Raw genomic sequence first — 13,040 nt, 5'->3', positions numbered from 1 at the left:
CATGGACCACGATCTCTCGGTCTTCGTACTCAAACTTCACCATCTGATGAAGAGTGGAAGGCACAGCTCCTGCCGCATGAATCCAAGGTCTGCCAAGGAGGAAATTGTAGGACGTATCCATGTCAAGCACTTGGAAAGTTACCTCAAACTCTACTGGCCCTATGGTCAAAATCAAATCTATTTCCCCAAGGGTGTCTCTCTTGATGCCGTCAAAAGCCCTCACGCAGACATTATTGGGGCGGATTCTTCCGGTCCCAATTTCCATTCTCTGTAGCGTGGAGAGCGGACAAATGTCAACACCTGAACCCCCATCCAACATCACCCGCTTAACGTAGTAGCCTTCGCATTTAACTGTTAGATGGAAGGCTTTGTTGTGTGCCGCTCCCTCTGGGGGTAAATCATTCTTGCTGAAAGAGACTTGGTTGATGGCAAAGAACCTCTCCGTCATCCGTTCCAGTTGTTCAACTGAGGTTTCAACTAGTACGTATGCTTCGTTCAGGGTCTTGAGTAAGATCTTTTGATGCTCGGTTGACCTCATTAGCAGAGATAGCATGGACACTTGCTCAGGGCACTTGCGCAGTTGATCTACTACTTCGTAGTCTGGCATTTTCATTCGTTGGAAGAAAAATTCCGCTTCTTCAACGCTTACAGGCTTCTTTGGTGGGAAGCGTCTTCGTGTGGCGTTGTTCAGCTCTTGGGTGTTTGAATACCTTCCAATGAAAGTATTTTCCGGAAGTTCTCCCGTGATTTCTTTACCTTTGTATGTTACCAACGTCCTCTGATAGTTCCACGGTACTGTGGACAGGTTTGTCATCGGCTTTTGTGGCACGCGTCCGATAACCACTGGCTCATTCAGCCGAGGTGGTTGAATCGTCCCCCGGACCACATAGGCCCCCTTTGGCACGTACATAGGTTTTGCCCGTTTGACCTCGAAGCTCTGCGGCTTCTCTGCTCGACCTCTTGGGATGTAAAGAACTCCACTCTTCACAGGCACCGCCTTCTTCTCCACCTTTTCTTCGGGCTCGCACTTTACAGTATTGGCCTTTTCCCCTTTTTCTGGTTTCTGGGCTGTTTCAGCCCTTTTCCCTACGTCAACAATGGCAATTATAGCTTTCAAAGCAGGGTCAAATTCTTTGTCTTCGCAAATCATTCCGATCAGCGACCCATTATTGTGAGCAGGTAATGAATTGTTAGTCACATTTGGGACCTCCTCGTCCCTTAGCACTATTTTCCCTTGCTCTATTAAATTCTCGACCACTCTTCTCAATGACCAGCAGTCATTTGTATCGTGCCCCTCGGCCCCTGAATGATAAGCGCATCTGACACCGGCTTTGTAAGAAGGTGATGCCAGGTTGTGCCTTGTCTAAGGGACTGGCTGCAGGAAACCCAACTGGACTAGCTTCGGGAACAAAGTAGAGTATGGCTCACCGATAGGCGTGAAAGTCCGCCTTCTAGGTGGTTCCTGAGGATGGAAGTTATTTTGCGGAGGCTGTGGGTTATAGTGGTTGCGGTATGGAGGCTGATTTCTGGGAGGTGGAGCTTGGCCTCGGTTGGCTTGTTTTGGCAGATGGACATAAGGCTGGGTGTTCATAACCATGTATGGTTGAGGAGCATATGTCATGTTTTGGTAGGGGTAGTAGTGTTGTGGAGTCCTTTCTGGAAAACGGGGCCTGGGTTACGATATTCCCTTGCTTCTGATGTTGCCATAGTCGTTTCCTCCTTTTTCTTGCCTCTTGCCATTCCTCCAGACCCGCTTTGGACGGCTTGGGAGGTTGCCCTTATGGCTGCTTGACTCAAAATCCTACCCGTTTTTAGCCCATTCTCCACCATCTCTCCAATCTTAATTGCTTCTGCGAACGGCTTTCCCATGGCTGACATCATGTTTTGGAAATAGTCAGACTCTTGAGCCTGGAGAAAAGTAGTGACCATTTCCACCTCATCCATGGGAGGCTTCACCCTCGACGCCTGCTCGCGCCACTTAATAGCATACTCTCTGAAGCTTTCTGAAGGTTTCTTCTTCAAGTTCGACAGAGAATTTCGGTCTGGTGCGATGTCGATGTTATACTAGAATTGTTTCACAAAATCTCTAGCGAGATCATCCCAGACATGCCATCGGGACATGTCCTGGTCCATGTACCATTACGAGGCTATTCCTACCAGACTTTCCCCGAAATATGCCATTAGCAATTCCTCTTTTCCGCCGGTTCCCCTTAATTGGTTGCAATATTTCTTGAGGTGAGCAATGGGGTCACCGTGCCCGTCGTACTTCTCAAACTTTGGGGTCTTGAAACCCACTGGTAGGTGCACGTGAGGGAACATGCATAGGTCGGCGTAAGAGACGTTTTTCTGTCCGCTCAAACCTTGCATGTTCTTCAAACTCTGTTCAAGGCTTCTCATTCTTTTGGCCATCTCATTTTGTTCAGCAATTCTGGGGTTCTGATCCTGCCCAGGTGCAAGCTCGCACTGAGGCTGTGGAGGATTAGTGCTGGTGGCGAACCTAGTTGGTTCCATTGAGAAATATGGGGCTTGGAATGTAAACGAGGACGAGTCAAAAGTCGGCTTGTATGCAGCAGGTTGTGCCGTGATCGGGCAAGGTGGTGCAGTAAAGATATTTGTGTTTACATCCGTCGTTGACACTCGGGGATGAGACTCAGAGGGCGATCCAGCAGAGAATGCTGAAATGGCTGGGTATCCGAACGGGGTAGCAGGATAGCTTATGGGGACATTAGAAGTCCCGCTTGTCCTGGAGAATAACTCAAGGAATCCAGGGACGATGTTTGGTGGCTCTTTTCCATTATTCCAGTCATCAAGCATTTCCAGCATGCGGAGCCGCAAGATTCTATTTTTCTCCGCGGTTGCGGATTCGGGCGTGAGGACGGCCGAGATAGAACTTTCCTCGGAAACAGGGATTGTTGGCAACGGAATATCTGAAGACATTTCTACACTTTCTTTTGACCTTGTGAAGTAAGTGTGAGCACTGCCTCCTGTCTTAACAATAGGTAATTGAACACTCCCTTTCGATCTCGTGAAATATGAGTGCGAGGCCAGACTTTCACCAAACCAACCACCTTTCCAAAAACCTGGAAGGAACTCAACGACAAACGAACGGTTAATTCGAATCAAATAACGGATAGGCAATCTCACGTTGGGGCATGATGCACCTATACAGTTAAATGGATTCCTACATGTTTGCGACGAAAGCATGTGTCATTCCGGCATTCTTTTCGGCTTTCCTTTTTTTTTCAATTTTTATCTTTGGTTAAACCGCGACCGGATCCGATGAGGATTGCCTACGTATCACGATGCCACGTGAATCAGATCATTACGTAGTTCAAAACTCAAATGAGCGTAAAAGAGGCACACCTTTTATTGTTGAAACGGTCTAATACAAACTACATTTTGCAAAAGAAAGAGCAAACTTTGAAAATAAACCTAGACTCAAATAGACTAAAACCACCCTGATGGGAAAAACAGGCAGAAGATGCTAAGATACAGACTTGACTTATGAGTACATTATGGTTTTGAAAATTGGTGCCCGCTGGGCATCGTTCGGCCTCGCCGCGGTCCTAGGTGTGAGATCCCTCTCAAGCTGCTCCAGCTCATGCATGGTCTGCTTGACATAACCCATCACTGCCGAGAGGACGGTAACGCTGGTCATGTTCTCACATCGTAGACATCGTCTGGTGATGGCATGGGCAATGGCCTTGATCCTATCTCTGGTTTGCTTCTTCTCTATGAGTAGGCGTTTTATCTGATCGCTACACATCTTGAATACCTGAGAATCCTGTATATGCTGATTCTTCAGTTGCCGTACTTCTAACTTCATCTGGGCTAACAAGTCGTACCAGTATCTGCTCTCAATTTGGAAATCCTCGGCCTGATTAACTGCTTTGATCTCAAGTATAGTCATCTCTCTCTTTATTTTGGCAACAGTTTTCTCGTGGTCGCCTTTCAATTGATTCAAGTATCGGCGCTGCTTATCTTCTCTTGTATCCCACTGTGCTCTGAGCTCTGCCATGATGTTTTCGGACTTTTCTAAGCCATCTCGCCATTCTCTGAATTCACTTTTCAACCTTTTTATCAATTGCTCGTCAGATCGACTCCTTGGCTGTTTATCAGCATCCGTCCTCATCTGTTTGATCTGGACCCTGAGCATCTCGTTTTCCTGAGTCAACCTGTTTTGTTCTCCCATATCGGTAGCAACTTGCACGTTGTGCTCATATTTCAGGCTTTCCACTTGTTGCTTCAACCGGCTGATTTCGGTACAATAGCCTCTTTCTTTTGCCAACCAATCCCACTACTTTTGCGACGACTCGGCGAAATTCAGGATGTGGGGTATTTTAGCCGGTCTTTCATGTTCGAGTTCTCTTCTGTACCATGCCAGGTAGCCTGGTGCTGTCTCACTTTTGGTCTGATCTCGCACGCAAGTATCTGCTTTCAAATATTTACATTCGTTCCAGATCTGGCGGATTTTTGCTTCCGGAAATTGTCCGTTAGGACTTATCTCAATCATTTGAGCGCTAAGATCCTCCTCGTATGGTATCATCTGTTATCTTCCGAACTGTCTCAAGACTCGGCAGGGCACGTAAGGTTGAATGCTCTTAAGTCCCATCAGCAGGAAATGAGTTTTAGTTGCTGGCATATATGTGACCTCATCAACAGGCAGCCATCCCAGTGTCCACCGTATTTGGCTGGCAGTAAGAGCTTGAAAGAATGAAGTCCATACCATAACTCCTTTGGGTAAACTGATCTCTTTGGTTCTCATGTAAAATTCTTCTATGCAAGTTTTCTCTGAAGAACCATGGATCAAGAGCTCGGAGCGATGGCAGAGAAGTTCAGTCATCCACATTTGTAGCAGCAAGTTACAACCTTCGAAGAAATTCCCCCCGGCTTTGCAAGCTGTGAGAGCTCGAAAGATATCAGATACCACCATAGGCGCGAGAGTGCTATCGCTCCGAGTGAGCAAAGTACTGACTACCCCGGACATCTTTAGATCAATATTCCCATCTTTCCTTGGAAATACTAAAAGGCCCAAAAATGTTATCATGAAAGCCACCCGTCTGTGCTTATCCCACTTCTGACGACTACCTTTGCTGCATAGTTTGTTAATCGGATTGTTGAATCCTCCTACATGACCATACCTGTCGTATATGAAGCATGGATTACAAAAAACGGCGGCCAAATCTGGATTGCGGACCGTCCTGGGTATTTTTAGCGAGTCCAGGAATCGATGTACCGTGACGGCTCCTGGGGCAACTAGGTATTTTTGCCTTAACGGAAGTTCAGCGTTCCCGATGTACCCAGCCATTTCTTCCAGAGTCGGGGTGAGTTCAAAATCGGAGAAATGGAAAACATTGTGTGCTGGGTCCCAGTAGGTAACCAAAGCTCTTATGATATCCCCTCGAGGCAGGATTTCTAGTAAACCCGTGAGACCTTTCAGATATTTCTTGACCTCGTCTTGCCCCTCAGCACCTAAATCATTCCACCATAGCCGTAACTTGACAGGGATTTTGGTCGTTATTGAAAAATGTTCATTTTGCATCGTGCTCATCCTGCACATTTATTAGGGTGATTTTAACAAAAATAACTTGACTCAAAAATATTTTACAAGAAGGATCAAGTTTTCGAACACGGCCTTTCAACACTTCGGGGATGAAGATTTTAAGGCTGTGTGGGTCAATTGGACAAAACACGACCCAAAAGGTGGCTGTTTATGCAAAGTCAATCTTCCGGCATCCCTTTTGGGAACATTCGGCTATTTATGATAGAACAGCACCACCTGGCTTATTTTGACACATTTTTTGTTTTGTTGGTTTTGGCTATCTTAGCAAAAAAAAATGGGTTGAACCCGATGGGGGTTGCCTACGTATCTCATATCCGGTGAGAATCAAACCGGCGTAGTTCGGTACCTCGTGAAATAAAAGTAAATTAATTAAACCCCTTTCTTTTGGAATACGATTTTTAAAAGAAAAAGCAAGAAAGTATTTTTTTTTGATTTTTATATATTATTATTATAGTTTTCTTTTATTTTTCTTTCAAAAAAAGAGATAAAGAAAATATTCTCAAGTACTGCTAAATAGCATTTTTTTGGACTTCTAATAAATCAAACTAAAAGGCAAATTTTATTTTTTTTTAAAAAAAAAAAGATATCGGTGAGGTTTTGACATTACTTGGATATTGGTTTTATTTTTTCCAAAATAAGTACTTATCTCCCCTACACTGCTATTTTTCTTCCCTTTTTTAGTTTTCCCCTTTTTTTAGGAACCGATCAACATGCAGATCCGAAGCAAATAAATGCGCAAAACAAACGGGATGCAGCAGGATGGTCTTTTCATTTCAGGTTGCCTGTCCTAGACGGACCCAACCCCTGTGTTGAGTCCCCTATGTCAAATGCAACATGATGCAAATAAGCATTCCTACTAGGGATCCGGCATGAAGTCTCGTCATACTAGGTTTATAACCTGAGTATATGTTCTAGACTGTGTACCCGAGCGGACAACTCGGGTCGAGGAGGGGGCTACGTACCGGGGACCCGCGAGCTCGTCCGGCTTTGTAACTTGTCCAGCCTCTTTCTTATTTCAGGTATTGACACTAACAGAATAGGGAGTCTCGACCAGCGAGCTTCTCCCCGGAGGTAAGAAGAGAAGGGTTTCGGCACAGTTTATATACAGTTCAGATAATATCAAAGCGGTAAAAGACAACATTCAGCACGTTATATCAAAACATGTAATAAATATCAGATAATAAAGCCAAATATAACAATTATTCTAAGCTCGAATTCTTGAACCCTGAACCAGTGGTTCTGGGTAAAAATCCCTAGCAGAGTCGCCAGAGCTGTCACACCTCCTTTTTGCGCGCCCGCCCCGAAGGGTTAAATGCGCGAGGGGAGTTTTTCCAATTTAAGTGACAATATTCGAAATGAGATTATTTATTTAATTCAGAGTCGCCACTTGGGAAAGGTTTGGCTTTTGGTGTCCCAAGTCACCGGTTTATCTTGAATCCCAAATCGAGGAAAATATTCGACTTTCCAAATGAAGTCTGCGAACCAGAAATTCTAAGTAAGGAATTCTGTTGACCCGAGGGAAGGTGTTAGGCACCCTCGAATCCCGTGGTTCTTGCACGGTCGCTTAAATTGTTATAATGGCTAAATATCTGATTTTAATACATGTTGTGACTTATGTGCTTTTATTAAGTTTAAACCGCTTTTATTATTATCATTTATTTTTTTTATAGAATTGCAATGTCGTGAAAATGCATCTCGAACCATGTCACAATCAATGCACCCGTGATCGTCGACACATTTTGACTCCGTTAAGATTTGGATTTGGGTTACATCAATGTGCACCCGTGTTTAAGAAGGTTACATTATTAAGGGTGCGCCTAAAGCAACTAGCGTATTGTTATTTTTGGGAAGGCCGTAAAATTCGCTAAACGGCCTGTCCCGAATTCTAAGTATTTTAATATATACATTTAGAGGGCCCCACAGCTTGTGCGTTTTTGTGTGTCGAGGCTCGTCTCATTTTATTTAAAAGGATAAACCTATAGTGACTATATTTTATATTATGTTTGTCTCTAAAGAAAAGAAAGAAAATACGTACTTAATTAAATTGCATGTCTGGCCAATTTGGCCTCTTATTAGTTATTGGATTAATTCTCTGCGAGGTGGAAAAATTTTGAGCTTTATTGGACATGCTTTCAGTTTGATAAAAGAGATCGAATACAAGACAAATAATCATGCCTAAACTCAACATAGGCGTCTGTCCCATTTTAATTTAAACTGGCCTTTTAAACAAATTAACAGCATTGACTACTATAAGCTACTACCAATGGGAATTTATTTTGATCTAAGCGCCAAAACCTCTTACTCTAAATCGTGCCTATTAAATTAGTTTTCCTCAAAATTGTCGCATTATTTCGAAACAGTGAATCTATATCGAAACCCATATCGAACCTATATCGAAACAAGGAATCTAACAAGAGAGTTGGCGTACATGGCCAACCTGTTAACGTAACACCACATGAGAATTTGCTTGGGATACATTTATCTTAAAATCAAATGGGACCAAATATAACATTTTTGACAGTTCAGAGGTCTAGACAAAAGTACATACAGATGCTTGCCATGATTCTATGTTATACTGTCATAACTAAATCAAAACCCAATGGTTATACACATTGAAAATACGTCTGATCTAGCAAACAATACTATCTAATAGTTCATCTCAATCAGGATGTGTGTTAATTCATACAGAGCAATTGCAGTTGGAGCGAACTTAAACAAATACAGGCCAACTACCATTCAACCTATGGCTATATTTTGAACACAAGTATTGTGAAGTAAACAACATTCATTTCTTTATTTCTGCTTCAAACTTCAAGCTTTCAACAAACATTGTTTCAAAAGTGTGTACCTGGAAGTGCTTACAGAAGAAGAAGAGAAATCAGTAGAGTAACAATGGCAACAGAAATAGCAGCAGTAACAACTGGTAACAGCAGAACTGGTCCCAGTGCAAGATGCAACTATATCCGATGGAAAAGTAGCAAAATGACAGCAGCAAACAGTGTAGTAGAAGCAGAACTCCAAACAGACCAAAATTCAGGAATACTAATGCAACACACAGACAGTAATCTCAGTTGGGACTTGGAAGAATCAATGCTGCTTAAAGGTTGACAACAAATGAAATCCAAACAACAATAGGAAGAAAAAGTTTCTGATTTTTTTTTCTGTATGTTTTCTCTCTTGTATATGTGTCTGTATATGCCTATTCTATGGTATCTTTCTCTGTATCTATGCTTTCTAAAACCCCTCGAAATCCAGTCTAATTTTTAGTCTCAAAATTTGTCTGAGTTCCCTTTTTTTTTTGAACTAATGGAAGTTCTCCTCCCTTTATAGCCTAACATCAGCCCCTTTTAGTCTGTTAAATACATCAGAACCCCCTCCTTTCTTGTTGTTTTTCCACTCAACATTTTAAAATATGAAACCCTCCCATGAGATTCCCTGACAACCCTTTTAACCAGCTTATTAAACTAAAAGCAAACATGGGCAGCAAGAATATAACCTGACAGCATATGCTATCACGTTATTTTAATCTCTAAAAAGGGCCTTTATGCACATATTGTGCACAAGTGCACATGCCACCAATTCAGATTGCAACTACAAACCAAATCCTTAGGTTTCTGATTCAAATTAACAACTATAAGTAGGTATACTTGATTCCCAATTTGATTCAAACAATGTTCAGCAAGAACAGATCAAATTGTTATCATTCAAACAGCTGAAACTATTCGACGACACGTATCGAATCGACTATACTAATTATAACATATACAATCAAAGACAAGGATTGGAATCAACAGTATTGCACAAAGGGTTTAGATTGCAATGTCAAAACAAAGATGACCTTGGGAATTAATTACTCAACCAATTTCAAATCAGTCGACTATGCAGTTTACATACACACACATTACCAATGAATGAAGAAAAAAAATTGATCAAATACAGGAGTCCGGGCAAGGTGGGCAACAAACAGTTAATAAAAATTCAAAAACACAAATTAAACAAGATGTTTGGCCATACGAACAGACCTTTAACAAACACACGAACTGAATAAAGAAAAGAAAAACAAACTTACCTTAAAACCCCTTGAAAAATCAGGAAGCCTTAGCTCGTATTCGAAAAGACCCTTCTTGGGGTTGAACGGACTTTAATCGAAGTATTCTCAACTGAGAACATTTCGATTAAGGTCCATTAGACCCTAATCAACTTGGCTCAAACGGACACAGACCAGGCTCGGGGTTTCTAGGGTTCCTAGATGGCAGATTTAGGATTTGGGTTTCCACGGTTAGATTCGGACCAAACCAAGCATGGTTTGGTCACGAGGGAGGTCCGGGGACTGTCTGGTGTGAAGCTGGGGTAGATCGGTGTAAGTCGAGGTCCGACTCGAATCTTCAAATGAAGATTCGAGAAGGTGGGAGGGGATTCGAGCTAAGCGGTTGGTGGATTTGGGTTCAGGGTGGTGAGGTGCATCTATAGTGTTAAAGTGGGGGTCACCGGCGTCCATGCCGCCGGGATTAATGGTGAGGGGAAAGGGGGCGGCTAGGGTTGCGGGGTTTGGGTCTGTTGGAAAGGATGAGGACGAAGAAGGGGTATTTGGATAGGGGTGGGGTATGAGTGGAAAGCTTATATATGGGGTGGATGGCTTGATCTTAGCCGTTGGATCAATCGAGATCAACGGCTTGGATCTGAAGGCTTAAATGAAACGGTGTCGTTTGGCTTAGTAAGGGTCAGGGTTGGTTCAGGTAGAACGGGTCGGATCTGTACGTGGGTACGGGGGATGTGATCTTGGCCGTTGATTATTTTGAGATCAACGGCCCAGATCAGACCAGATCAAAACTATGTCGTTTGGACGCTCCTGAGGTCAGCTGGTCTGGACCAGCGCAACACACGTTTTGGGCTCGATTTGGGCCTCAGATTTTAAATGGGAATAGGCCCAAACTTGATTTCAGGCCAATTTTGCACTCTTTTTCTTTTATTTTTTCATTTTAAAACAAAACCTATTTAAACAAAATTAAACCCCATTAATTAAACACTTAATACAATTATTTACACACATATCAAAAATATTTAAAAAAGGTAAAATCACCAAGGCGACAAATAGGACAAAACATGCATATTTCGTGATTTTCCTTTTAATAACCGGACTATGGTTCAACTACACATGACACACACATTTTTGTATTTTGTTTGATAAAAAAAAATAAAAATAAAAATGGACAAAATCACAAATAACTAACGAAATGCCACGTAAAAAATCCAAAAAATTGTACAGCAAGACCATTTGCTATTATTTTTATTTCTTTTGAGTGATTGTTGCGTAGAACAAAAATCACGTGCTCACAGGCATAAAGAGCCTTGTTTAATCGTACCTTAACTGTTATCCCATTCCCAACTACTCCCGATAGCCCGAGATCGAGCCAAGATATCGACCTCGATGTCCTCCATCGACCATTCCAAAGCTAGGGTAGCAGGCCTCTCGGTTTTATCACTTCCCCATTTTAGCTTGTATTTTATCACCAAATTTCATATTCTTAGCACCATCTGCTCTAACAACTAGCATAAAAATAGATCATGTATTTTTAGAATCCCATTTACAAATTTAATTGTTGTTACCATTTTCACGGTAAACAACATCCAATGGACATTGTCGTCTGTCAAATTACTAAAGAAGTGCACCCAATCCATAGCATTTTCCGGTTGTGCACACCTATCTGGGATGAAAGTCATTCTTTTGGGATGATGAAAAGCTATGTGCACAGATGTTTCCCTAATGAAGGAGATAGATGAGAGCATATGAAGGCGGCGGGTCGAGTGAAATGGCCAGGGTTTTGGGGGTTTGATTAATTAAAAAAAAGGATAAGGGATGTGGACCGTTCATCTTGAAAGATCAACGGCTAGGATTTAAGAATGACCGGGGCGGGTTAAAATAGATGAGTACCGACCGGGTTATGGGGATTTGGTTAATTGATTTGGGTTGGTGTATGGGGTATTGAGCTAGGTATTTGATCCAAAATTGATTAGAAGTTTAGGCTAGTTTTTAAATATACGATTTTAATCAAATAAATAATTTATAAAAGAGATAAATAAAAAAGAAAAATATCATTTGTGCACTGAAATGATTTAAAATAATTACTTAATATTTTAAAAATATAAAAAACCATATTCTGCGTAAATAAAGTTATTATACATTAATATGGGCTATTATTACAAAATTAGGTAAATAGCTTAAAATGCAAATATAATTAAAAAGGAATAAAGGAAAGATATTATGAAACATATACGAGGATGAAAAATAGTAATTTGGATGATTAATTCATCGTAAAATAATTTGAAGGAATAGTTAATAATTATTTAAGTAATTTAAATGCAGAAAAATCGATTTAATGCTCTAAAAATTATGGAATTTTTTTTATAGAAAATGCATGTATAAGTTTATAAAACAAATGATGATGAAAATATACTATTTTGAAAGTATATATATACAATTAGAAAATATGAGGAAAAAAATGGGTATCAACATGGCTTATTAGTTGCATAACCCATAGATATTACAAATATTTTAATATTATCCTTGCCATCTAGGCAACTCTTCTGTGAATAAATCCAAAGGCCAGGACATTCCCCCCTTTAGGCCTCTTTCTCACACCACTACTTGTTGTCGGAATTCTTCCAATCTCGTAACTGTTGCTACCTTCTATCATGCAGCGTGTACGACTTTGTCTTTGTATGTGTGCCTATGAGACAGACACTTCTCTCCTTTTTTTCTCCAGCTTTAGCCAGTCTCTAGGCCTCACTTTGGGAACATTTACAGAACTTTGACAAGCTGTCCCTCTGGGCGTCTATAGGTGTATTGAAGTTTTACGCTCGGTACTTATCGAACTTACAATTATTTCTATATCTTGTTTCATAGCCTCGGTTAGCTATGCTTATGGATTTACTACATCTAGGTAGCTTATACTATATGTTGATACCCAATTTTTCCCTACATTATGTTTCACAAAGCATATATATCTTCAAAACTATGCATTAGCATCAAATGATATTTTACATAATTTTTATATTTTTAAATTAATTTATCCCAGTATTTTATTTATGTAAACAATTACCGAAATTGCATCACAAATGACTTCATAACATTTCTTAATTTAATTTTACTATTTATAGTCATATTAAGTTTAAATTATTTCACAAATGGCCAGATTTACACTTTTGGTTATAATTGCAACAACTTTGCAATTATGGCCCAAGCATACATTATTGCATTATTTTACTAGAAAATGGTCCATTGTATTTTTAAAATATCGAATAACTATTTTTATGCATGAAAATTATTTTTATAATTTGTTATTTATTTTATAAATTAATTTTTAATCAATTATCTGGGTATTTAATAAATAACCCCTTTTGTTTTCAGACTTAACCCAAAATACCAGCCCAAAATCCCTTTTAAAATTAGCCCAATCCCTTAGGCTTAAATACACAC

Source organism: Nicotiana tabacum, chromosome 1 (assembly GCF_000715075.1).
Source record: "Nicotiana tabacum cultivar K326 chromosome 1, ASM71507v2, whole genome shotgun sequence".
Taxonomy (NCBI): Eukaryota; Viridiplantae; Streptophyta; class Magnoliopsida; order Solanales; family Solanaceae; genus Nicotiana; species Nicotiana tabacum.
The sequence above is the reverse complement of the archived record's forward strand: the minus strand, read 5'-3'. Positions refer to the sequence as shown.